Below are 23,787 nucleotides of genomic sequence, written 5' to 3' on the forward strand. Positions count from 1 at the left end.
TCACCTCATTACTTGTGTGAGAGTAAGGGGTATGGAGAAGACTATGTGAATCTCTATTAATTCATTGTAATTGTCTCCAATTAACCTATCTTCCATCTGCTAAAATGAACCCCAGTTTCACCAACTTGTAACTTGTATGGCTGATAAGAGAAAGAAACAACTTCCTTTTAATTTTCTCCAAGCTGTCTTGATAACTAGTGATTGTACAAAGTATATATCTAATAAAACATTAACCCAGGAAAATACATTTTTAGGGAAAAAAAAAAAAAGGCTCACTTCTTTCTATGAAAAAAAAATGTGCCTTAAAAACCTCATTACTGTTTTAAAATCCTGCAAAAATGACCTTAAAAATCTTGTGGATTTGATATTTTGAATGATCGCAAAAGAGCAACTGGCTTGTAACTGAAATCTGCACCTTTGCACCGGTCTTCAATTATACTCACTTTACCTGCAGTTACTGATATTCAAAAGTACCAGTGCGCCCTCTTGTGGTACATTGCAGTTACTGTTCTTTTCTACCAGTCCTACCCGTTTGGTATGAACCCATTAAATTTTATGTAAGTCATAAAAAATAAATAAATAAATAAATAATTTTATGTAAGTCATTTTACAAGAGACTATCTTACATTTTGTCTGTGATTGATTCCTGTGGAACAATAATCAATAATACATGCTGGTACCTGAAGAATGAACTGCTAAAATTATGCTGGGCTGTAATGAAATATGATTATCACTGTTTGACACCCACCCTGAGCTCCGAAGAACAGAAATAAATCTACCACCGATTTTGGTCCATAGATCACTTTACAGGAAAAAAAAAACATAAAGTCTACAACTATCATGTTCTTGCATATCAGGTGTTGTAAAGAATTTCTACTTACTCCACTTTCCAGTTTGATGATGTGGCTATATACATAAGTGTAAATATTTTTATTAAAGGGCACATGAAACTTTCGCTATGTAGAAAAAAAAAGGCCTTATGAAAGTCAAATCTACATCCCAATTTCTAGTTTCTCCCCTTTCCAGGGGAGCTTTGGGTACCTGTTCTGGCCTCTTGACTATGAATTCAATGGTTTAGGCTACGGTGCAATCCCCAAGGATCCCCTACATTGTATTTTGGCGCTTGTGAGACCAACTACCCATAATGCCTCCTCCTCTGGACTACTTGGGCTTTTTGTTGTCACTTTTTTAAATATGTAGAAGTCCTACCACTTACTAGTTTAACTGGAAACCCTTGAGCAAGTTACTCTAACGCTTCAGCTTTACTTCATCATCTGTAAAATGGAGATACTAATAATGACAGTCTCATATAGCTATCATGAGGACTAAATACAAGTTAAGGAAGTTAAGATTCCTATCTTAGGACTGGGCACATAAGAAGAGATTAATAACCTGTTACAATCAGTATTACTATTAGGTTTCTGAATGTATTGGAATGTTGTGATTTCTTAATATTCCCCCTTCTCTCTTTATCACCCTCCACTTTTCTAGTATATTTTTGGTCTGTTTTATTGATGTTTTTATGTTTGCCTTTGCTTACTGTGTGGCAATGGAAAAGCTAGATTTAAAAGTGTGGGTGCGGGGCACCTGGGTGGCTCAGTCGGTTAAGTGTCTGACTTCGGCTCAAGTGATGATCTTGCTCAGTTTGAGTTCGAGCCCCACATCGGGCTCTGTGCTAACAGCTCAGAGCCTGGAGCCTCATTCAGGTTCTGTGTCTTCTTCTCTCTCTGCCCCTCCCATGCTCATGCTCTGTCTCTCTCTGTCTCTCAATAATAAATAAACATTAAGAAAAATTAAAAATAAATAAAATAAAATAAAATAAAATAAAAGTGTGGGGGGCGCCTGGGTGGCGCAGTCGGTTAAGCGTCAGACTTCAGCCAGGTCACGATCTCGCAGTCCGTGAGTTCGAGCCCCGCGTCAGGCTCTGGGCTGATGGCTCAGAGCCTGGAGCCTGTTTCCGATTCTGTGTCTCCCTCTCTCTCTGCCCCTCCCCCGTTCATGCTCTGTCTCTCTCTGTCCCAAAAATAAATAAACGTTGAAAAAAAAAATTCTTTAAAAAAAATAAAAGTGTGGATTCTTGGGGTGCTCGGGTGGCTGAGTCAGTCGAGTGACTGACTCTTGATTTCAGTTCAGGTCATGATCTCACGGTTTTTGAGTTCAAGCCCCCCCATTGGGCTCCATGATGACAGTGCAGAATGTGCTTGGGATTCTCTCTCTCTTCCTCTCTTCCCCTCCCCTCATCATGCTCTCTCTCTCAAAATAAACAAACAAACAAACAATTAAATAGGTTCTTGGGGAACCTGGCTGGCTTGGTCTGTAGAGCATGTGACTCAATCTTGGGGTCCTGAGTTTGAGCCCCATATTGTGGGTAGAGATTACTTTAAAAAAAAAGTGTGTGTTCTTGGTTCAGAACCCTGCATTTCAATTGACTTATTGCTATCTCTAACATATTAAGACTGCATCACAGGGTCAATACCTAGAACTGTAAATGCCAGAATATCTCTGTGCTACTGAGGTATGAATCTTTGGACACTCTTTTTGTTGGAGAGCTCAAATAGGACTTTTGACATGATGTTTTAAAAGTATAGAGTATACATATATATATATATATATATAATGAAGTACTTACTGTTTGTCTTTTCAGTGGTTAGGAGATTCTTCTGCATTTATCTGGAAGTTTCTTTTGTGAAAAAAAAAAAAAACTCCCACATCATGGATCTGTCTATATTAGAAAAAGAATAAACATTGGATATGGCACATCACTAGACAGAACAGATGCTCTAACTATTGAGGGTATTTTTTTATACACTGCTTCATCAAACATCAAGAGTGACTTTCTAGGTCAGCTCCAGCAGAAAAGCACTTATTTTAGAACCCTTATTTTTTGTTTCCCCAGCAATGCTATGCCATCATGTCAAGGTCCTTACATTCAAAATTAGTGCCTAAACACACATGCTTCTTGATTCTTCTTGTACAACTTATACTTAGAGGTATTCAATCTCCTCATTAGATGTAGCAAAACTAAAACATGCTTAAAAGGCAGGGGCCTTAGGGAGAGAGAGATGATTTTCAATTAGGAAAGTCCAGATAGTATTTAATAAAACAGCTATTTACCTATGCTCACTCTGGTATCCATGATTGTTGTTTGTTACCTAGGAATTAAATGTTAAGTTGCAAGGTATGATCACTATAGTAACTAGAAGGGCACTGGAACATTGAAAATGTGAGTAGATGTTAAATTTAGATCAAAGTGAGTAAATGTCACATTATCAATCCTATTCCTGTAGAAGCTAATTTTCTTCAACGGATTTTCCTTATAAATCACGTGAAAGGCCCTTTTCCCTCCTTTGTGCCTATTTTCAAAACTATTTAAATTAGCATATTTTTTTGTTGTTTTCAGAAATCATTGGTTTTGGTTTTTCAAACTGTAACTTAAAATAATCAAGTCCCAATCTTGTTTAGCTTTCAGTGGATGACAAACAGTACAAATGTCTTGTGCTTTCTGGATACACTTTTAAGTAAACTTTTTTTTTTTTTTAACATCAGAAATGCACCATCTGACCTGCATTGTGACTGTTTGCTGTGAATCATTCAAAGCTGGCATGTTGTAGGGTTTTAGTGCTTTTTGTGGTGTTAACTTTCCTACCCACAAACAAACAGCCTTCAAACTACCCAGATGAGATCAAACAGTTGATGGCATTTATATTTTCCTAGACATCAGAAGGAAGAATTCAATCCCACAAAATTAAATGCCTTTAGGGAAAAAAAATGACTATGTGAATGTTTGACATCAAAGACAGAAATATCTTCATCTCCATTCAGTATTCCCAAACTCCAGGCAGACTTTTTTAGTTTTTTACTTTCTCTCCATTCTCTTTCCCACATGGCTCTCTGAATTATAATTAGGAACTTGGAGGGCAGATTTGACCTTCACTTGTGCTCTTTTTTGGTAATATACAAAGTCCAATGGAGGACTGTTCTTCTTCACAAATGATTCTGTTTCTTTGGTGTTCCTGACACAAATCTGTGGAGTATTGGCAGTTGTCTTACCAACAGTAAACTCCTGAAGGACTATGACCCAAGTGTACAAAAACACATGTTCCTTTTACATGTCTTGCTTTGTCCATCGCCTACTATTGTCTAAAAATAACATGCTCACAACCCAGCTTTTCACTAACACTTTCAGGAGAAGTTGGTCTTCCTTGGATTGTGTCTCTGGAACAGCCAGGTGAAGGGCTGTATTATGGAAGACTGAATCTTGTTTCCAACCAACCCCCACCCCACCACCACCACTAAGAGAGAGCAAGCATCTCCCATTGGTCAGGGTTGAGGAGCACTGTTTCCATGGTTCAACATGATCAGCTGCATGCAGTTCATAATCAAATATATCCTCCTTTCTTTTGACAAAAGTCTGAGAAGGAGGCACAGTTCATTGCCAAAAAGAGTCCTACTAGCAACAAGTCCAGACACACAAGAAGTCCAAAAGATGTCCGCAGGTGAAATACTGATTTTCCAATGAGCTTCCTGACTGTCTTTACAGAGTCTTTCTTGAGTGGGAGCCTGGGGATCCCTTTATTCTGCAATCTCCTTTCTCTCCCCATGTCCCCAGTGATGCATAACCCCCTCTGTGGAGTGCTGGGTATATCTTGAGAGTAGAGTAGGCAGTAAGATTCTTTCAGGTCAGACCATTTTTCCCAGACAACTCAACCTCCATTATACCTGAATCCTCCCTTATAAGAAGGGGCTTAGGCATTTCAGAATCTTCTGATTGGAACACTAAAAATAAAAATAAACCCTGGAATGCCTGGCTGGCTCAGTCAGTGGAGCATGTGACTCTTGATCTTGGGTTTGTGGGTTCAAGCGCCACGTTGAGTGTAGAGATTGCTTAAAAATAAAATCTTAAAACAGGGGCGCCTGGGTGGCTCAGTCGGTTAAGCGTCCGACTTCAGCTCAGGTCACGATCTCGTGGTCCGTGAGTTCGAGCCCCACGTCGGGCTCTGGGCTGATGGCTCAGAGCCTGGAGCCTGCTTCTGATTCTGTGTTTCCCTCTCTCTCTGCCCCTCCCCCGTTCATGCTGTGTCTGTCTCTGTCTCAAAAATAAATAAACGTTAAAAAAAAATTTTTTTTAAATAAAATCTTAAAATAAATAAATAAATAAATAATAACCTGGGGTGCCTGGGTGGCTCAGTCAGTTGGGCATCAGACTTTGGTTTAGGTCATGATCTCACAGTTCATGGGTTCGAGCCCTGCATCGACTCTGTGCTGGCAGTGCAGTCTGCTTGGGATTCTCTCTTTCTCTCTCTCTCTCTCTGCCCCTCCCCCACTTGCACTATCTCTCAAAATAAATAAAGTTTAAAAAATTTTTTAAATAAAAATATTTTTAAAAAAATAAAAATAACAACTTTTGTTTATGATATTGACTATTACAGCATCACATGTTCAGAGTTCTTTAAATTTTTTAGGGGGTGCCTGGGTGGCTCAGTCGGTTGAGTGTCCAACTTCGGCTCAGGTCACGATCTCATGGTTCGTGGGTTCAAGCCCCACATCGGGTTCTGTGCTGCCAGTTCAGAGCCTGGAGCCTGTTTCAGATTATGTGTCTCCCTCTCTCTCTGCCCCTCCCTCGCTTGCTCTCTGTGTCTCTCTGTGTCAAAAGTAAATAAACATTAAAAAAAAATTTTTTTAATTTTTTTCATTTGAATTTGTATTACAAAAATCCCTTCATCAGAGGTAAAGAAAGAATTATTATTATACATATATATGTATAATCTCCATTCAAAAAATCCAAACATAAATTACTGCCTTCTTTGAACCAGGAATTGTAGGAAGTACAGAAATATAATTCATAGGCATAATCTCAGTGCCTGTGAATTCAGAAATTAACTGGGGCGGGGGGGATGAAGGTGGTAAACAGACATATAAAAAGGTTAATGGCAGGGCAGTCCTGTAGGAACTCTCATCTAGAGATGAACAGAGTGTTGTGTTTACTCCGAGGAAGGCCCACCCTGGATGCAGGTGGGATGCAGGCACAATAACACAAAGGAAAGCACGCACCTTGGTTAATTTTCCTGGACTTAGTCTTCACAGAGCCATTTCCAAAGTAAACCTGGGCCATCTTACACAGAGGTTCACATTCCACACCTGGTGCTTAACCACAATGAAACCAACACAGCCACAGAATGCCCAGAGTGGGGATGCCAGGAGGAACAGGTGTTACAGATCTGAGTAAAGTTTTGATGCTCAGATCACGGCTGGCTAAGGCAGCCATAGCAAAGTACCACTGACAGGCGGTTTAACAACAGCAAGTTATTTCCTCATAGGTCTGGAGGCTAGAAGTCTAAGATCAAGGCATTGGTATGATTGGTTTCTTCTGAAGGCTTTTCTCCTTGGTTTGTGGATGGCTGTCTTCCTCTGGTATCTTCACATGGTCCTCCCTTTCTGTGTGTGTCTGTGCTTTAACCTCCTCAATAAGTACACCACAAATGACTTCATTTTACCTTAGTCACCTCTTTAAGGGTCTTATCTACAAATACTGTCACATTCTTAGGTACTGAGAGGTTAGGATTTGACAAAGATTCTCTCCTTGACCAAACTTTGGTCAGGCTCTTCTGAGCTCTCTTTTTCACTAGGCCTGACCTTGGGCTACTATGTCCTTCCTTGTAGAATATTTCTAGCAAGAATCTTGCTAAGTCAGTTTAACAAGAAACCCTCATTTTCAATATCTGATCACCCTCAATATCTGATCGGGTTCCTCACCATCTACCTTCCCCCAGATGATATCTGACCACCCTGGCCTGCCTTCAACAAGAATCTCGTCAGGCTGGTTTAGACAGAATCCTCTCTTACCTATAGTATTTCCTCTCAGTAACTTTCTGACCATCAACCCCCAACCCCACTTCTTAGCTACAAATTGCCATTTTTCTTTGTATTTGAAGTTGAGCTCAGTCTCTCTCCCCTACTACAAAACCCCATTGTCCTGGTTCCTATACCTATTGTGATAGTCTCCCTGAATAAACATTGCCTTACTGTTTCTTAACAAGGGTCATGAATAATTTTCTCTTTAACAGATTTCAACATAGGAACTTTGGAGGGGATGTAATTCAGCCTACATAACATAAGGTCTCAAAACTTTGGGGAAGGTATAGTGAGGAAGCTCCAGCTGTGAATTCTCCAGCTATGAATTCCTCCTTCAGGGATGGTCTGGGGATTGGGGGAGGGGGAGTGGTGGAAGTGGGGGCAGAGGAAGAGAAAGGGAGAGGGGGGAGAGAGGAAGGGAGGGAGAGAGAAGATTCTTACTTTTTTTATATAGAATTAAAAAAAATGTTTATTTATTTATTTTGAGAGACAGCCCACACAAACGAGAAGGGGAAGGGCAGAAAGACAGACAGAGAAAGAGAGAGAGAGAGAAAGAATTCCAAGCACTGCACTGTCAGCATTGAGCCTGACATGGGGCTCATCTCATGAATCATGAAATTATTACCTAAGCCTAAATCAAGAGTGAGACACTTAATCAACTGAACTACCCAGTGCCCCAGATTCTTAGTTTTTTAGAGCTCTATAGGAGAACATCAATTGGCTGGGGCAACCTGAAGATCTGCATTGGGGAGTAAGGAGGGGAATGGGACAAAGTGATTGTGATCCTGTAGGACCACATTTCTGTGTGGCTTAAGAAAAATAAGCTCAAGGGAAAAACAAAATCAATAAATGCAGTGACATTCTGCCATATGTATCTCATGGCAATTAAAACTCCCACTACTATTCCACCACCAAAGAATCATTTTTATAACTATTACCAGTCATTGATTGCTCACTAGTTTAGCCCAGCAGAGAAGCTAAGGGCAAGTGCCCTAGGGTCACACAACCTTGTATTTGAGTTTCAGCTCTACCATTTACCATGTGACCTTGAACAATTCAACTTTTCTGTGCTTCATTTTTCATCTGGAAAATTTGAATAATGACTGTGTCTTCCTCAGAAGGCTCTAGTAAGGATTACATAAGACAGTAAAGATTACTGTTATTTATTACTGTTTTTCAAGGGCTACATATAGTAGATATTTAACATATTTTATCTATTTTAATCTCCTACAAAAATCCTTTGAGGTACATATATCATCAGCCCCATAGCCTTGTAGTATCTCACCTACCCCTGCTGTCACTGAGGACAATTTCCATGAGGAGATTCATGAAAGATTTGTTCCCTAAAACTGATGGTAAGAGTAGATTCAAGATCAGTTCCTTCCTCTCTTCTTTGGATAGTACATTCTATCATGTGTATAGCTGCTCCTCTGGTACAGTTCCTATGACAACCTCTCTGGGATATTTTTCTGCTCAGCCATAGTACTGGTGGCTCTTCTTGTTACCAAAAAAAAAAAAAAAAAAAAAAAAAAATCCATCAAATAAAGCCTTACATAAAGGGCTTTGTTAATGGGGAATCTCATAAAGGAGCCGTGATGCTACATCAACCAAGGTAGTAAATTGCTTTAAACTGTTTTTGTTTAAATGTTATAAAGCCCCATATACACTCACTGTCTCCAACACAATAATTGAGAACATGTACAATTAGACCTCGTAGTTACCAGTACAGTGCAAAACATAAGTACAGTTTCACTTTGATGTTGGAGCTTTTAAAAAATATTTTTCTTGATATTTCTTTTGGTTTTATTGTCTGTTGTAATTTGCTTTACCACAGTATGTAAACATTGGGAACTATGTGTGCACAATTTAATTCTAATCTACCTGTGCCCTAGTGGTCAATTAGCATGTGAAGTGACCAAACAGAGTTAAAATCCTAAGAATTTGCCAGGTGGCATTCAAAGGTATTTTTGTCAAAATCACTTTCAGAAGCTTTACTACTGAGCATGTTAGAATTTCTAATTGGCAAAATTAGTGGAGTTTAAGTTATGTGATCGTTAGGCGTTGGGTATCTCTACCTTTGCAGGAACAACGTATATGTAAGTACCTACCCAAGCCAGTACTTCATACCAGGGGGACAGCTGGTATGGCCCTGCACCTCTGTCATCAGTGGATGATCTTGTCATCTGATCTGACCAAAAGGCCTGACCCTCCCTCCAGCAGACCATACCTGTCTTCATCTTGGAGACAGCCTTGCATGAAGAGGCTGGTCATCGTGTCAAGGGTTGAGACTGATAATATTCCAAACATACCCAGGCTGTATGATTGTTTTCTGTCTGTTGCTTGCTTAGAATACCGTGGTCTGAAATGTGCTTCTTGCTACAATTGCCAGACAAAAAAGTGGTGGGTTGGAAACACAGAGCTGACATTCCCTGTAACTGCTGGAGACTTCTGATAAAGTTCAAAATTACCTGACATTCATGCAACAAAAAACTGGGTGAAGGTGGTTCAAATTCTCATACTCTGTTGTTCAACACAAACCTCAAAATAATCCTGTATACCTGAATTTCCTCCCGCTACACTGTCATTTGTCTTCATTGACGGGCTCATTGATCTCTATGTAAGTGTAGACTACTGGTCAGAATATCATCTTCAGGCAACGTAGGAATGCTTTTGTTTTCATAACCATCATTCAGGTACTAAGTCATGGATCCTCATGCTAGCTCCCAGACTCTTTTTTTTTTCTTGTAAACAGATTTTATTTCTTAGACCAGTTTTAGGTTCACAGCAAAAGTGAGTGGAAGGTACTGAGATTTCTCATTATCCTCTCATATACACACATAGCCTCTCCCACTGTCAACATCCCCCATCAGAGTGGCCCATTTGTTACAACTGGTGAACTATATTGACACATCACTATCACCTAAAGTGAATAATTTACATTAGGGTTCACTCTTGGTGCCGTATATATTGTATGGATTTTGACCAAATGCATAATAACATATATCCACCATTTCAGTATCATACAGAATAGTTTCAATGACCTGAAAATGCTCTGTGTTCTACCCTTCATCCTTCCTTTCCTTTATTCCCTGGCAGCCAGTGATCTTTTTATTGTCTCCATAGTTTGCCTTTTCCAGAATGTCATATAGAAGAAAGCACACAGTATGTAGCCTTTGCAGATTAACTTCTTTCACTTACTAGTATGCATTTACAGTTCCTCCATGTCTCTTCATAGCTGGATAGTTCATTTCATTTTACTGTTGAATAACATTCCTTTGGCTGGATGTAACACGGTTTGTTTATCCATTCACTTATGAAAGGACATCTTGATTGCTTCCAAGTTTTGGCAATTATGAATAAAGCTGCACATTTGTGTGCAGGTTTTTTTTTTTAATGTTTTATTTACTTTTGAGAGAGAAAGAGAGAGACAGAGTACTAGCAGGAGAGGGGCAGCAAGAGAGGGAGACACAGAATCTTAAGCAGGTTCCAGGCTCCAAGCTGTCAGCACAGAGCCCCGCTCAGGACTCAAATTCATGAATCGCAAGATCATGACTTGAGCCGAAGTCGGACACTTAACCCACTGGGCCACCTAGGCGCCCCTCACGTGCAGGTTTTTGTACAAACATAAATATTCAACCCCTCTGGGTAAGTACTAAGGAATGCCATTGCTGAATCATACAGTAAGAGTATGATTAGCTTTATAAGAAACCACCAAACTGTCTTCCAAAGTGGCTGTACTATCTTGTATTCCCACCAGCCATGAATGAGAGTTCCTGTTGCTCCATACTCTCGTCAGCATGTGTTCTGGGTGTTCTGGATTTTGGCCATTCTAATAAGTGTATAGTTGTAGCTCATTATTGTTTTATGTTTTCTCTTCATTTGTTTTAAATTTATTTATTTATTTTTTAAGAGAGAGAGAGAGAATGAATGTGAGTGGTGGGGGGGGGGGGGTGTGGCAGAAAGGGAGAGAGAGAATCCCAAGCAGGCTCAGCACTGTCAGCACAGATCCTGATGTAGGGCTCCATATCACAAACCATGAGATCAAGACCTGAGCTGAAATTAAGAGTCTTAATTAATTTGAATGAATTTGAATGAATTAATTTGAATTTAATGAAATTAAGAGGCTTAACTGACTGAGCCACCCAGGCACCCCTCATTATTGTTTTAATTTACATTTCCTTAATGACATAGGCTTATTTGCTATTTGTATATCTTCTTTGGTAAGACATCTTTTCAGGTTTTGCCAATTTTTTAAATCAGGTTGTTCATTTCTTATTGTTGGGTTTGTGTTTTTTAAGTTTATTTATTTATTTTGAGAGAGACAGAGACAACACAAGTGGGGGAGGGGCAGAGAGAAAGGGAGAGAGAGAAAGAAAGAGAGAGAGAGAGAGAGAGAGAGAGAGAGAGAGAGAAAATCCCAAGCAGGCTCCAAACTGCCAGCACAGAGCCCCATGTGGGGCTCAAATTCATGAAACCGTGAGATCATGACCTGAGCTGAAACCAAGAGTCAGATGATTAACCAACTGAGCCACCCAGGCACCTTGTTGTTGAGTTTTAAAACTTCTCTGTATTATTTCAGGTAACAATCCTTTTTCAGATATATCTTTTGTAAAGATTTTCTCTCAGTCTGTGGCTTGTCTTAACATTCTCTTGACCAGAGTCATTTTTAATGTAGTAAAAACATGCATATTTGTTTGTGCATTGGATTTATTTACTCTTTCATCCATTCAACATGTGTTTATTAAGTACCTGATAAGTATGAGGCACTGTGCCAGGCATGCAAAAGGCAGGGGTAACCAACAGAGGCACTGGGTTTCATTTGCCTCTAAGTCAGAGCAACTCACATTTTAAATCCTATAACTTGTATTCCACCCTTTGTCATTTATCCTCTGACATATTATGGAGCCTGTCCTCTCCTCTTTATTCACACAGACTACCCTGATTGTTCTCCTTAACATGGTAGATGCTCACACCTAACTAGTCTCATTTTAGAGTGAGAAAAATTCCTTCCAATTCCTTCTCTATGTGGGTGACAATTATCCTTCTAAATTTTAAATACAATCAGGTCACATTTTTGGTTAAAAAAAGCATGTATGACCTATAGCTGGAACAGGCATCAGTTTTATTCCACAACACTGGAATGTAAGAAACATCATTTCTCTTAACTTCTCTAAAATAGTTAAATTATGCTGAACTCTCTGCTACTTAGTTGGGGAGAAAGTCAATTTCAGTCTTCTATTTATTTATTTTTATTTAGATTCAAGTTAGTTAACATACAGTGTAGTCTTAGCTTCAGGAGAACCCACTGATTCATCTCTTACATATGACACCCCCAGTGCTCATCTCAAAAAGTGCCCTCCTTAATGCCGGTCACCCATTTAACCCATCCCCTCCAGCCACCCACCCCCAATTTCAGTCTTTTTATTAGGCTTATTCTTTCCACCAAGAATCTTTTGAAATTCACAAGGATCTCACAAAATACATTCAAGAATGGCCCTCTGGTCTTAGTCTACAATGATCATTACTAACCTTCTCCTTGGCCGTATCCAGGTGGTCCTATTGTCAAGTCTAGCTCTTTAGAGAAAGAGTTTTGGCCGAGCAATAGAAAAGCCTCTGAAATAAGGAAAAACTAAAGTTAATCACCTTCTCTGGTGGGAGAAAATAAAAATACATAAAACAAGAGAAACAAAAACATTAAAATTTCAAGTTATCCTGACCTATGGAGAGCCCAAACTTCATAGTTGGCAGCTACAAGATATACCTACACTTCCCAATTTCACCTTCATCCTAAGGTGTGGCTGGAGCAGGTTCTCAACAGCTCATAGGAGCCAAGTGTGAATTTTTCAGGAATGTCGTGAGACAATGTTTAACAGAGCTATTATTAAAAATCAAATTATATAAATCTCACTCCCTCTCCCCTCCTGCCTCCCTAGAGAGCCCTCCCATCCCATCTGAGCTCCCAAAGCACTTTAAACGTGCTTGTATACAGTGAGTCTGACATTGTTCCTGTTGTTTTCACTAAAATATCCCGCAGAATATGAGTTTGTCAGTAAGATTTTTTATTTGTATTTGTCTCCCTTGCTCCTAGCAGAGGGCCTAAAACATGGTAGGAATTCCATAACTGTTTGGTGAGTGAGAGAGGGAATGACTTGAAGGTTAAACCTATTCCCTTCCTGGTATCTTGGGATCAGCCCTCTATCCAGCAGCACTGTTTCCTAGATCAGGCTCTGCATGTCCTTCCATTCTTTAATCAGTCACCACAGGAAAAGACTGGTTTCCCTCCAAAAGAGAGGTAACTTCCATTCTCCAGGGCTTTCACTCTAGGGGAGGGTTAAAATGCAGATGAAATACAAGTAGTAAAGAAGCAAAGAACCTTTAACAGTTCCCTGAGGTAAAGAAAGCAAATTAGAAGCTCAACATCCGTACATAAGGCCATGTGGTACATGAGCCTGAAATGGAAAATTCATGTGGCTGGTTGGTAAACCAGTGCAGGGTTGTCTTCAGCCCAATTAACATTTTGCAGGGAGGAAGTAGATTTGGTAAAAACTATGGGAATGTTTTACTGGTGTGTTGATAGGTGGACAAAATGGCCAGGAGGGTTGTTCATTGCATAGATACAACTGGGAACCACTCTTTTCCTCCTTTAGAAGAGTGTCATGAACATTTTGGAAAATTCGTGACAGAAATGTGTCAAAGACCAAAAATACAAAGATTGAAAATGATTGCTTTTGATTTTAGACTATGCAACCCCAAGTACAGAACTGCTTGACCTCATTTCTGATTCCATAAACAGCTTTGGGGAAATTGTCATTGCTTTGTCCTAGTCTTCCCAGAACAAGAACCAAATATCCCTAAGGATACCAAATGACACTACCACCCCACCACCAAGCTGGCAATGGCAAAGACGTAGGCTATTTGCAGAGAGCACGCCGCCTCTGCTGTGAGTGGGCAGTAAACTACCCGGGAGATTCGTGCTGCTTGCCTGGAGACCGGGTTGCTAGGTGCCTCTAAAGTAGTGAGACCGAGAGGTGTGCATTATTCCCCCCACACTTCTTATTTTACACTGTGACAGTTGTAGCTTGGAAACAGAAGCAAAGAATAGCGTCTATAGTGTTAGGAATAATGGCCAGCCAAGTGCCGTATGGGGCAGAAGGAACAGAGTTGAGGCTTTTATCAGGAGTAGAAGAAAAAAGTAATGTGATTTGGTTTCATCATAATTGCTTAAGCAGCCTCAGTGAGAACTAATTGTGAGTTCATCTGGCTCCAGAGAAACCCCACCTCTTCCCTCTCCAGAATGGTACTAAAATATCAGCATTGCATCACCAGAAATCACTCCCATTGGTGGCCTTTCTTAAGGAGAGCAGCATGCTCTGTCTCTCTGAAAGCCACTGGAATCTGTATAGACCTAGGAATTTATATCTTTCCAAGACAAATAAAATATTCCTGGCACTCACTTGTCACTTGAAAACTCAGAGTGCTTGCCCATTATTATATCATAGAGGAAGTGTTGTTTTAAAAATGTGGGAGTAATGAAATGCAGAGAAGGAAATGAAGGGACAAGTTAGACCCTACATCACTACATAGTCCTGCCATTGTTGGACTCAGGGGAAGTCCTGGGTTTTAAAACCAGACTGTTCACTGATAATATCTTGACACTCCTGGGCTCTCTCACCAGCTTCCAGTAGCCCTAAAGAGACAAGTACTTTTGTTTTTTAAGTTTATTTATTTAGAGACAGACAGACAGAGAGAGAGAGAAAGAGAGAGAGAGGGTGAGTGCATGGGGGAGGAGCAGAAAGATAGGGAGAGAGAGAATCCCAAGCAGGCCCTTTGCTGTTAGCCCAGAGCCTGATGAGGGGCTCGATCTCACAAATCATGAGATCATGACCTGAACCAAAATCAAGAGTAGAACGCTTAACCAACTGAGCCACCCAGGCACCCCAAGACAAGACAAGTACTTTTGCTCAGAAAGTTGGTCACCTAATTCTCAAAAGAGCAGAGCTAACATTGGAAGTCATCAGCTAGGACTTGGATTTCATCTATGTTAGTAGCCCAAAATAAAATCTAGCTGAAAGCTAAGTAATGCTGCTATAATATGCTTATTTGGATTCTATGTGAAATCTGAGAATGAGGCAAGTGGATATACAGTAGTAGAAAGAACATGGATTCAAGTCCTGGGTTCAATCTGAGTCCAAATCTTGACTCTGATGCCTACTAACTATTTGTAAGTTACTTGCTTCCTCTGAGTGTCAGATTCAACTGAGAAATTAGATAAGAATATCAGTTCCCTTGCAGGATCTATGTAGGATGCAAAATAATATGTAAAGCGCCTCCACGGCATTTGGAACAGAGGATGTACAAGATAAGTGGTGGCACACATCACAGTTCTGTATCATGGTAAAATAAAGCATAATCTGAATGCCTCCACATATGTGGCACTGTGGAGGTTACAAAGACATATCAAGCATGACTCCTGTCTTCTGAACCATCACAATTTAGTTAGATGCTAAGGGGAGAGCAGCAGACAGGGAGTAAGGACTATCTGAAGCAAAGTACCAACCACACACTGTAGAATTAGATATTTAACTGTGAGGTACAGATTTGAGGCAGAGTAAGAGTTTATGGAAAAGGGAGAACAACGTGGGTGGGGTGCTGGCTTTAAGCACTAAACAGAAAAACAAGCACAAGTGTGATTTCTTGACCACTAAGATTTACACAGAAGTCAAATTCTAGATTTAACAAAATCAGAAGAGCAATCTACTGAAAAGGGGTTCATTTTAGCATCCAAAGGTCATGTTAGCAAAACCAGGCAGCTCTGGTGGCTTATGCCCCAAGGTCACAATCTTGGAGAAGACCGGAGCACTTTGAAAGTTCTAAGCATGGACCTTGACTGGCCTTACCTGTAGTGGATAGGAGATGAATGACCATCTTTATTTTGCATGGAAAGTCATCTTAGAGTTAGAAAACGAGGAGCATAAATAAATCATCCAACTCCATATAAGGTCCAAACTGAAATAAGTTTAAAACATATCATGTTAGGGGCTCCTGGCTGGCTCAGTCAGTTAAGTACCCAACTTGGGCTCAGGTCATGATCTCGCAATCTGTAAGTTCGAGTCCCATGTTGGGCTCTGTGCTCATGGAGCCTGCTTCCAGTTCTGTGTCTCCCTCTCTCTGACCCTTCCCTATTCACGCTCTGTCTCTCTCTCTCTCTCAAAAATAAACATAAAAAAAAAAACCCACATTACTTTATAAAGTTAAATGGTTTACTCTGCCCATAACTCTACTGACCTCGCTTGTCATATATTCTTTTAAATATTTGGGGCGCCTGGGTGGCTCAGTCAGTTGGGCGTCCGACTTCAGCTCAGGTCGTTCTCATGGTTCGTGGTTTCCAGCCCCGCATTGGGCTCTATGCTGACAGCTAGAGCCTGGAGCCTGCTTCGGATTCTGTGTCTCCCTCTCTCTGGCCCTCCCCTGCTCATGCTCTGTCTCACTCTCTCTCTCTCAAAAATAAAATAAAAAGACATTTAAAAAAATTTAAATATATGTTGGGCTTATGCCCAATTCCATAAATATGGATGAACAAAAAATATTACTTTATTTTCTGCAAATCATGGTAATCTGAATATGCACCCCCACAAAAATCTAACCATCATTATTGACCTCCGCTCAGTGGGAGACAAGGAAAGAAAACACACTAGTGCTGACTAGGTTACACCCATGCTTTATATTTTATATAGATTTGCCTAAATACAATATTAACTAGAATATAAATGATGCTTTCTCAAAAATTATCCCAAAGAAATAGAAGGAATTGACTTGTATCTGAGTCTTTACAAAGTCTTTCCTGTTACAGGGGGGCCTGTTTAATTAATTCAAAAAGTTAATTACATATATTTGAATAGATGGTATAGTTTTACCCAAATTTTTTCTTAGAGATAAAAATCTACCTAATATTTGAACCTGATCAAAGTCTCTCCTGTTATGGGAGACCTATTCAATTATCCTGATTCAGTCTCAGTAGATGTTTAAAATGCTTATAGAAGTCAGCTGATGGAGTTTTTTTTTTTTTTTAATGCAAAAACATTTTACAAATTTGAAATTATTCTGGGAGGTATGATTTCTAAATTAACAATAGTTGGATGACATTGTAGATAATCCTTTTCCCCAAATTCATATGCTGAAATCTTAACCGTCAAAGTGATGATATTAGGAGGTAGGGCATTTCGGAGGTGATTAGGTCATGAGGTGGAGCCTCTCATCAATAGGATTAGTGTTCTCACCAGACACTAAATCTGCCAGCACCTTGATCTTGGACTTCTCAGCTTCCAAAACCACAGGAAATAAATGTTGGTTGTTTAAGTCAGTCTACGGTACTTTTGTTATAGCAGCCTGAATGGGCAAAGACAACCCAGATATGAAACAACTTAACTGTGGAGTAAAGATGATGACTGAACATGCACATTTGTTTTTTATACTTTTCTGAAATCCCACTAAAACATGATAAATATTATTTTTCCAAAACATCAAATCATAAGGACAAAGTATGAGGAAAGACATAATATCAAAAAGAGGGGGGAGGGGGAAAACTGAGAAGCATTGATTACAAACAAGCTTTGGGAACTGATGGCACTAGACAGCTCTGGAAATAGCGCTGAAGGTAGAACCAAGAAGAAGACACAGTTAGAGCCTCAAATCCCCTATTTACCCACAACAAAAGCCTATAAGTTTATCTTCTAGAAAAGCTAATCCAGAGAACTCTGGGAGAGTTGGGGGGTGCTGCAATACTAAGCAGAAAATTAAGAATAGGTGGCTGTTGGTATATTGGGAATGAAAATCATCCCTGCCCCCAGTCCTCCATCTCTATGTGGCTCTCAGAATGGTAGCAATCAAAGCCTAACCTTCCAGAAAAACATTCAAAGATGTTTCTCTAGGGGCACCTGGGTGGCTTAGTTGGTTAAGGGGCTGACTCTTGATTTCAGCTCAGGTCATGGTCTCATGGTTCATGAGTTTGAGCCCCACATCAGGTTCTGTGCTGACAGCTGGAACCTGCTTGAGTTTCTTTCTCTCCCTCTCTCCCTGCCCCTTCCTGACTCTCTCTCTCTCTCTGTCTCTCTCTCAAAATAAATAAACTTAAAAAAAAAAGTTCTCTCTCTAATGAATCCAACTCAATTCATTAAGGAAAAAATTCAAAGAGAAACCATAGGCCTGTATTGTCCAATATAGTAGCTACTAGTCACTTGTAATGATTTACATTAAAACTTTGATTAATTAAATTAAGTAGAATTTAAGCATCAGTTCCTCAGTGGCACTAGTGATTGATACATAGTGGCTATGATATTGGACAGTGTACATATAGAACATGTGCATCATTGAATACAGTTTTATTAGATAGCACTCTTCCAGACAGATCTCCCTACAACAAAGCCAGCAATCTCTGCTATCACACTCTAAGTGTGCCACACTCTTAAATATGTGCAAACGCAAAGGATCACCGGATACTTAAGACATCTTTAATACAAAAAACAGAGAATACAGTTACAGTATAAGCAAACTGGAAGAATCAGACAATATAAGAGAAGAAAACATTTTATTATTAACATCTTCATAGAGATAAGACTCTGTTTCAATGAAACAAGTATAGCCTGTTTTAAAAAAATCAGTAAATAAACATATGATATTAGAAATTTAAAAAATAACAATGGCATAAATGAAAAACTCAATAAAAGTGTCAGAAGATAAAAACTGGAGAAATCCCTCAGAAAGCAGAGCCAAAAAAGATAAAGAATGGAAAAGAGGAGAAAAAAAAATGAGAAAATTAGAGGACAAATTCACAAGGTCAACATTAGATGAAAGGAGTTCCCAAGAAACAGCACAGAGAAAATGAAGGGAGAAAGTTACTTATGAAACATTTCAAGTGTATTTCCCAGAACAGAATGACCTAAGTATGCAGACTAAAAGAGAATCCTGAGTACCCAGGCAAGCCACACCAAAGTCATGTCATTGTGAAATCTTAAAACACTGGGACAAAGGCAAGCTTCCAGGTGGGGGGCTGGGGATAGATGGTCACCTAAAAAGATGGAGAATATGAATAGCTTTGGATTTTTCAGCAGCACACTGGAAGTAGAAGACCAACACCTTAAAAATTCTGAGGAAAAATATTTCTCAACAGATGTCTCTATTCAGCCAAACTGTCAGTTAAGTATGAGGAAGAATAAGGATGTTTTCAGATACTCAGTGTATCAAAAATTTTACATTACCTGTACCCTCTGTCAGATAATCACTTAAAAGCTATGCTTCACAGCGGGTAGACCAAAAACAAGGAAGACATAAGACCCTGGAGTCAGGAATTCTACAGGTGAGAGAGGTAGAAGAAATTACAAGATCCTGGTCAAGAGCAATCCCATGGTCATAGGTGTGGAGAGGCCCTGAAGATAGCCTTTCTAGATTAGGGCAGGTTAGGGTGCTTCAAGGATATGCAAAGCCAGAATAACGTACGTGTCTGAACATACCAAGAAGAGATTTAAGCAACTGGCAGATAGTTGCAGTTAGAAATACACAGAAAACTAATTTTAAACAATTTCAGGACAATTATTTAATCCAGGAAAAACATAGCTGTGAGTGGGAGGAATAATCGTACTTGTATTAATCATTACATTCTACTAGGCATAGCTGTGAATAATAGCATTTATCATAATAATAATAATAATGCAATAATTTTTCTCCAACCCAAATTATGAAATAACTATAGAAGAAATGTGGGGAGCAAAAAAAAAATAGGCATGTGACAGAGCGAGGTATAGGCATGAGGACTAAAGAAAAATCATCATCTTCCAAAATGGGATATATTAATATCAATAGATAATGACTGAAATTAAAAAAATCAAGAATAAAAATTTTATTTACAAAAAGGAAGGTCATATACCCAAGAAAAAATAAAAGAGCTAAACGTGGTTGCTTCTGGGTAAAGAGAAATGGATGAGAGAGACTAAAGCTGTTTTTGTTGTTGGTGGTGGTGGTTTGTATTATCCTGTTATTTTATTATTTAAGCCTTGTGCACCTATAGCTTTGATTTTTAAAAAACTGAGGGGGAAAAAGGCACAGGGAAAAAAATCTAAACCTACTCTCCAAATATTGTATGAATAACTATTTATATCTTGGTGAAATTTTCCAGCGATGGCATCATACTCAAATTCCCTTCATGCCTAAAGTTGCCATCTTCTCTTCTAAGTTTCCTGTAGGTTTTCTGTTCTGTGTCATGATTCCTGCTTCCAAACTCTTCCATTCAATTTTCCTCTGGTCCTCCCCACGTTTCAACTGCCTGCATTTCTTGCTTAGAGATATAAACCTAGTACTTCTAGATAGTCCTATATACTTAATCTGCATCTCTAATTATAATAAAATCCTTGGGAACCAGAAGTATGTCTTGTACTTCTTTGAAAACCTAGCACCTGATTCTATTCTTGCAACAGTATGTACACATATGAATATTTCCTGGTGAAAATTTATTGAACATAGATGATTTGATATAGTCACTTTGTACGTGTCATCTAATTTAATGCTAAAACAACTCTGCAAAGTGAGTTTAATAATTGCTATCTTAAAGATGAAGTGTGGGGAAAATAAAGGACAGTGAAAATTTCACCATAATTCTGAGTGTAAGACAGCACATTTATTTTGTTTAAATGCAACTGAGCTGCTTAGAGTACCAATCAGCTGGCAGGAAATTCCATTTCAGTCATTTCTGGACTGACCTCCTCCATTCACATTTCCAGTTGATACAAAGGTTGGGAGTGAGGATGTCTTCTGCACTCCAACATATTGGCTTATGGTCTCCACTGATCCCCACTGATATTTTCACTGTCCAAGGTCACATGATTTGTCCCTGAAGGAAGTTGTACTCACAACTTGAACAAAGGTCTCTGTCATCTCAGTTCCTGGCCATAGCTCCTAGAGCCCCTCTTCCCTAGCATCCTATAGCAATCCACCCAACTGGGAGTTAACAAGTAGGACCTGTGCTACCCTTTTTTGGAAACCACCTAAACCCCCTTCCTCCTGCTGAACTCAAGGATTTGCTTACCTATATCCAGTTCTGTTTCCACCCCCAATACCACACCCCCAATAAAGCCCTCATCTTTATTCTCTTCCAGAGAAGAGAATGGGTCCCCACAATGGATCTAGTCTTTCAAAACAAAACCAAAAAAAAAAAAAAAAAAAAAAAAAAAAGGAATGAAGCTGTCCTCTGGCAACATCTGCTTTCCATTCAGCAACCCAAAGCCCTTGGGGCAAAGGAACACAATGGTTTGGCTACTTTCTTGGAATGGGAAAGGGAAAAATACCTCGTGCAGCGAAAACAAAGATTTTTTTTTTTAATTACAGAGCAATAAAATAAAAATCCTGCCTCTAATATAAATGCACATATGCATATACAATATAAACACAGAGAAGCAGATACTTACATAATTATATTTATAATATACACAGTTGAATGAATGCCTGTGTGAAAAGATTTTCATTGTAAAAGCAGTAACTTTTATTACAATGACCTATCTTATCCTCCAGTCTTCTACTATTGCCTTTGAACCACATTCCAAACCCAGGGAAAAACATGTTTATAAAACTGCAAAGGTCAAGGCCAGTAATGGAAATTGATTTTACATGCTCAGTGGAGTGTTTTTAAAACCATGGAACAGTCTAAAGGAAAAGAAATCTATTTAATTACTTGACAGTCTTTTGTAGTCCATTAAAAAGGCTCCGCAATTGTCTACCTCTCCTGAACTAACTTAACATAAATCCCTCCCATTAAAGAAGCACTTCTTAGAATTGCACAGAATGCACCCTTCTGAAAAGGTGAAAGACTCCAGAGTATGAACTCAAACTGAGAATAATGATTCCTACATGAAGACAAGTTGGTTCCTTTAAATGTTTTTAATGAGGCTGAAATTTTCACTCGAAGTTCCTGCCCAATACCTGAGTTGCTGGTCCCTTTGAACTTGTATTTTTCTCCTTTCACTGTCTGTTTGATAAGATGATGGGGAAGAAATCAATAGCTTCTGTTTCAGCAGCAATTACGGTACATTTTTGCTTTTATTCTTTTTGAATTTCAGTCTATCACGGTCAACACTGAAAGTCTTTTTCCCACATTTCAAAGCAAATTCATGGTAATTTGAAATATGATTTTACTGTAATTAACAACTAACTGCTCTTTAAATTCTTACCATTTTAGACCATTTTAGATAGGAAATAAAGAAGAAAATGGTATATAAATTAAATTCAAGGAGGTTTATATCTGACTGACTACTTGATTATACGAGCAAGTATATAAGTCAGTACTAAAACGAGTCTTCTGGGACAATTGTTCTCCAGCTAGGGGAGGTCAGACTGTAAGTTCTTCTTAAGATCATTATGTTCATTACATCATTAAGTGAATTAATTCCACTTAATTAAAATTCTTGAATAAGTACATAATTAAGCACTATCATCTGGAATTTTAGTAGTCTTTCTAGACAAGCCATAATTAATTGATTATGCATTAACTATACCATATCTATTCTAGAATAGTAACTTGGAAACCATGGTAAATGGTTTGTACTACCACTGCTAGTTTGAAACAAATTTTATTTCAGATGCATTTATAGTGCTCTCTCCTCATACAAACATGACTTCACCATAATTGTTATGTCAAGGTAGGTTCTTATCTAAGGTTTCTTTCACCTTCTTGTCTTAACTGAAATTTAGCCTTCTCCAGATTCCTTCCCTTGCAGTCAATTCCAGTAAGGGCTGCTTCCTTCTACAAGTCCTAAACCTACAAGAGAATTGCTGTTTTCTTTTTCCAGACTGTGGTTTCCAGCTTAAACAACAACAACAACAACAACAACAACAACAACAACAACACAGCCTCAATACTACCCTATTCATTACTTTCATTCTCTAAGACTTTAGCACTTATATTGTTCCAAGAAGTCATACAGATAACCAGTAGAGGGGTGCCTGGGTGGCTCAGTCAGTTGAGCAACTGACCTTTGATTTTGGCTCAGGTCATGATCCCACGGATGTCGGATTGAGCCCTGCATTTGTGTGGACCCTGCTTTAGATTCTCTATCCCTCTGCTCCTCTCCCTCACTTGTGCATGCTCTCTCTCTCAAAAAGAAAAGAAGAGAAAAGGAAAAAGAAAAGAAAAGGAAAGAAAAGAAAAGAAAAGAAAAGAAAAATCAGTAAAGAAGTATTCATAAAAGCCCATGAATAGTCTCAAGAACAAGGGAGTAATCAATATCTTCAAACACTACCAAAAGTTTAAAGATTTTAAAGTGCCTGTTCGATTAGGCAATTAGGAAGTCTTTAGTAACAAAAAGAATAGTTTCAACATGGTGGTAGGGATGGTAGTCCATATCCAATGTCCAGTAAATTGAGCAATGAAGGTCAGAAAGATGAAATCAATAAGGATAGATCAAATTTTCAAACATTGTGTTTACATATTAAAACAACTATATAAGACATTTATCTGTGGTAGAATATAGATCCTAAGTTAATTATTCTTAAGAGTGAGAATTGAGGATATTCATAAGAAAGCAACCAGTAGAGGGAAAGACTGAACACACAGAGGGAAGATACTTGATAAAATGAGGTCTCTGAAGAGGTGGGAAGGCTAAGAACAGGCTATGTTAAAAGATCAGGCATGAAAAGATATAAAGAATGGGATGGGAATGAAGCAAATAAAAATGGGGAAAGAGGTAACTAATTTTGTATCAGGATGTGGCAGATTACACTTTCTTTCCATATGTCCTTTAATAATGTAACCGGGTCACTCCCTCATCAAAAGATGGTCTTACCCTTGAATCTAGGCTGTGTTTAATGACTTGCTAGACCAGCAGAATGCAGTAGAACTGACATTCTGGGACTTCTAGCACTTCTGACCACATTTGGGAATACTTGATCTTGGGA

The 23,787-nt window shown here is 38.9% G+C and overlaps 1 pseudogene; it reads right to left on the reverse strand.

Moving 5' to 3' along the window:
* The window catches only part of LOC106973087 (40S ribosomal protein S2-like), a 95,748-nt pseudogene that overhangs the window by 43,324 nt on the left and 28,637 nt on the right, over window positions 1-23,787 (reverse strand).

The sequence above is a fragment of the Acinonyx jubatus genome, chromosome C2, assembly GCF_027475565.1.
Source record: "Acinonyx jubatus isolate Ajub_Pintada_27869175 chromosome C2, VMU_Ajub_asm_v1.0, whole genome shotgun sequence".
In the NCBI taxonomy this organism is placed as follows: Eukaryota; Metazoa; Chordata; class Mammalia; order Carnivora; family Felidae; genus Acinonyx; species Acinonyx jubatus.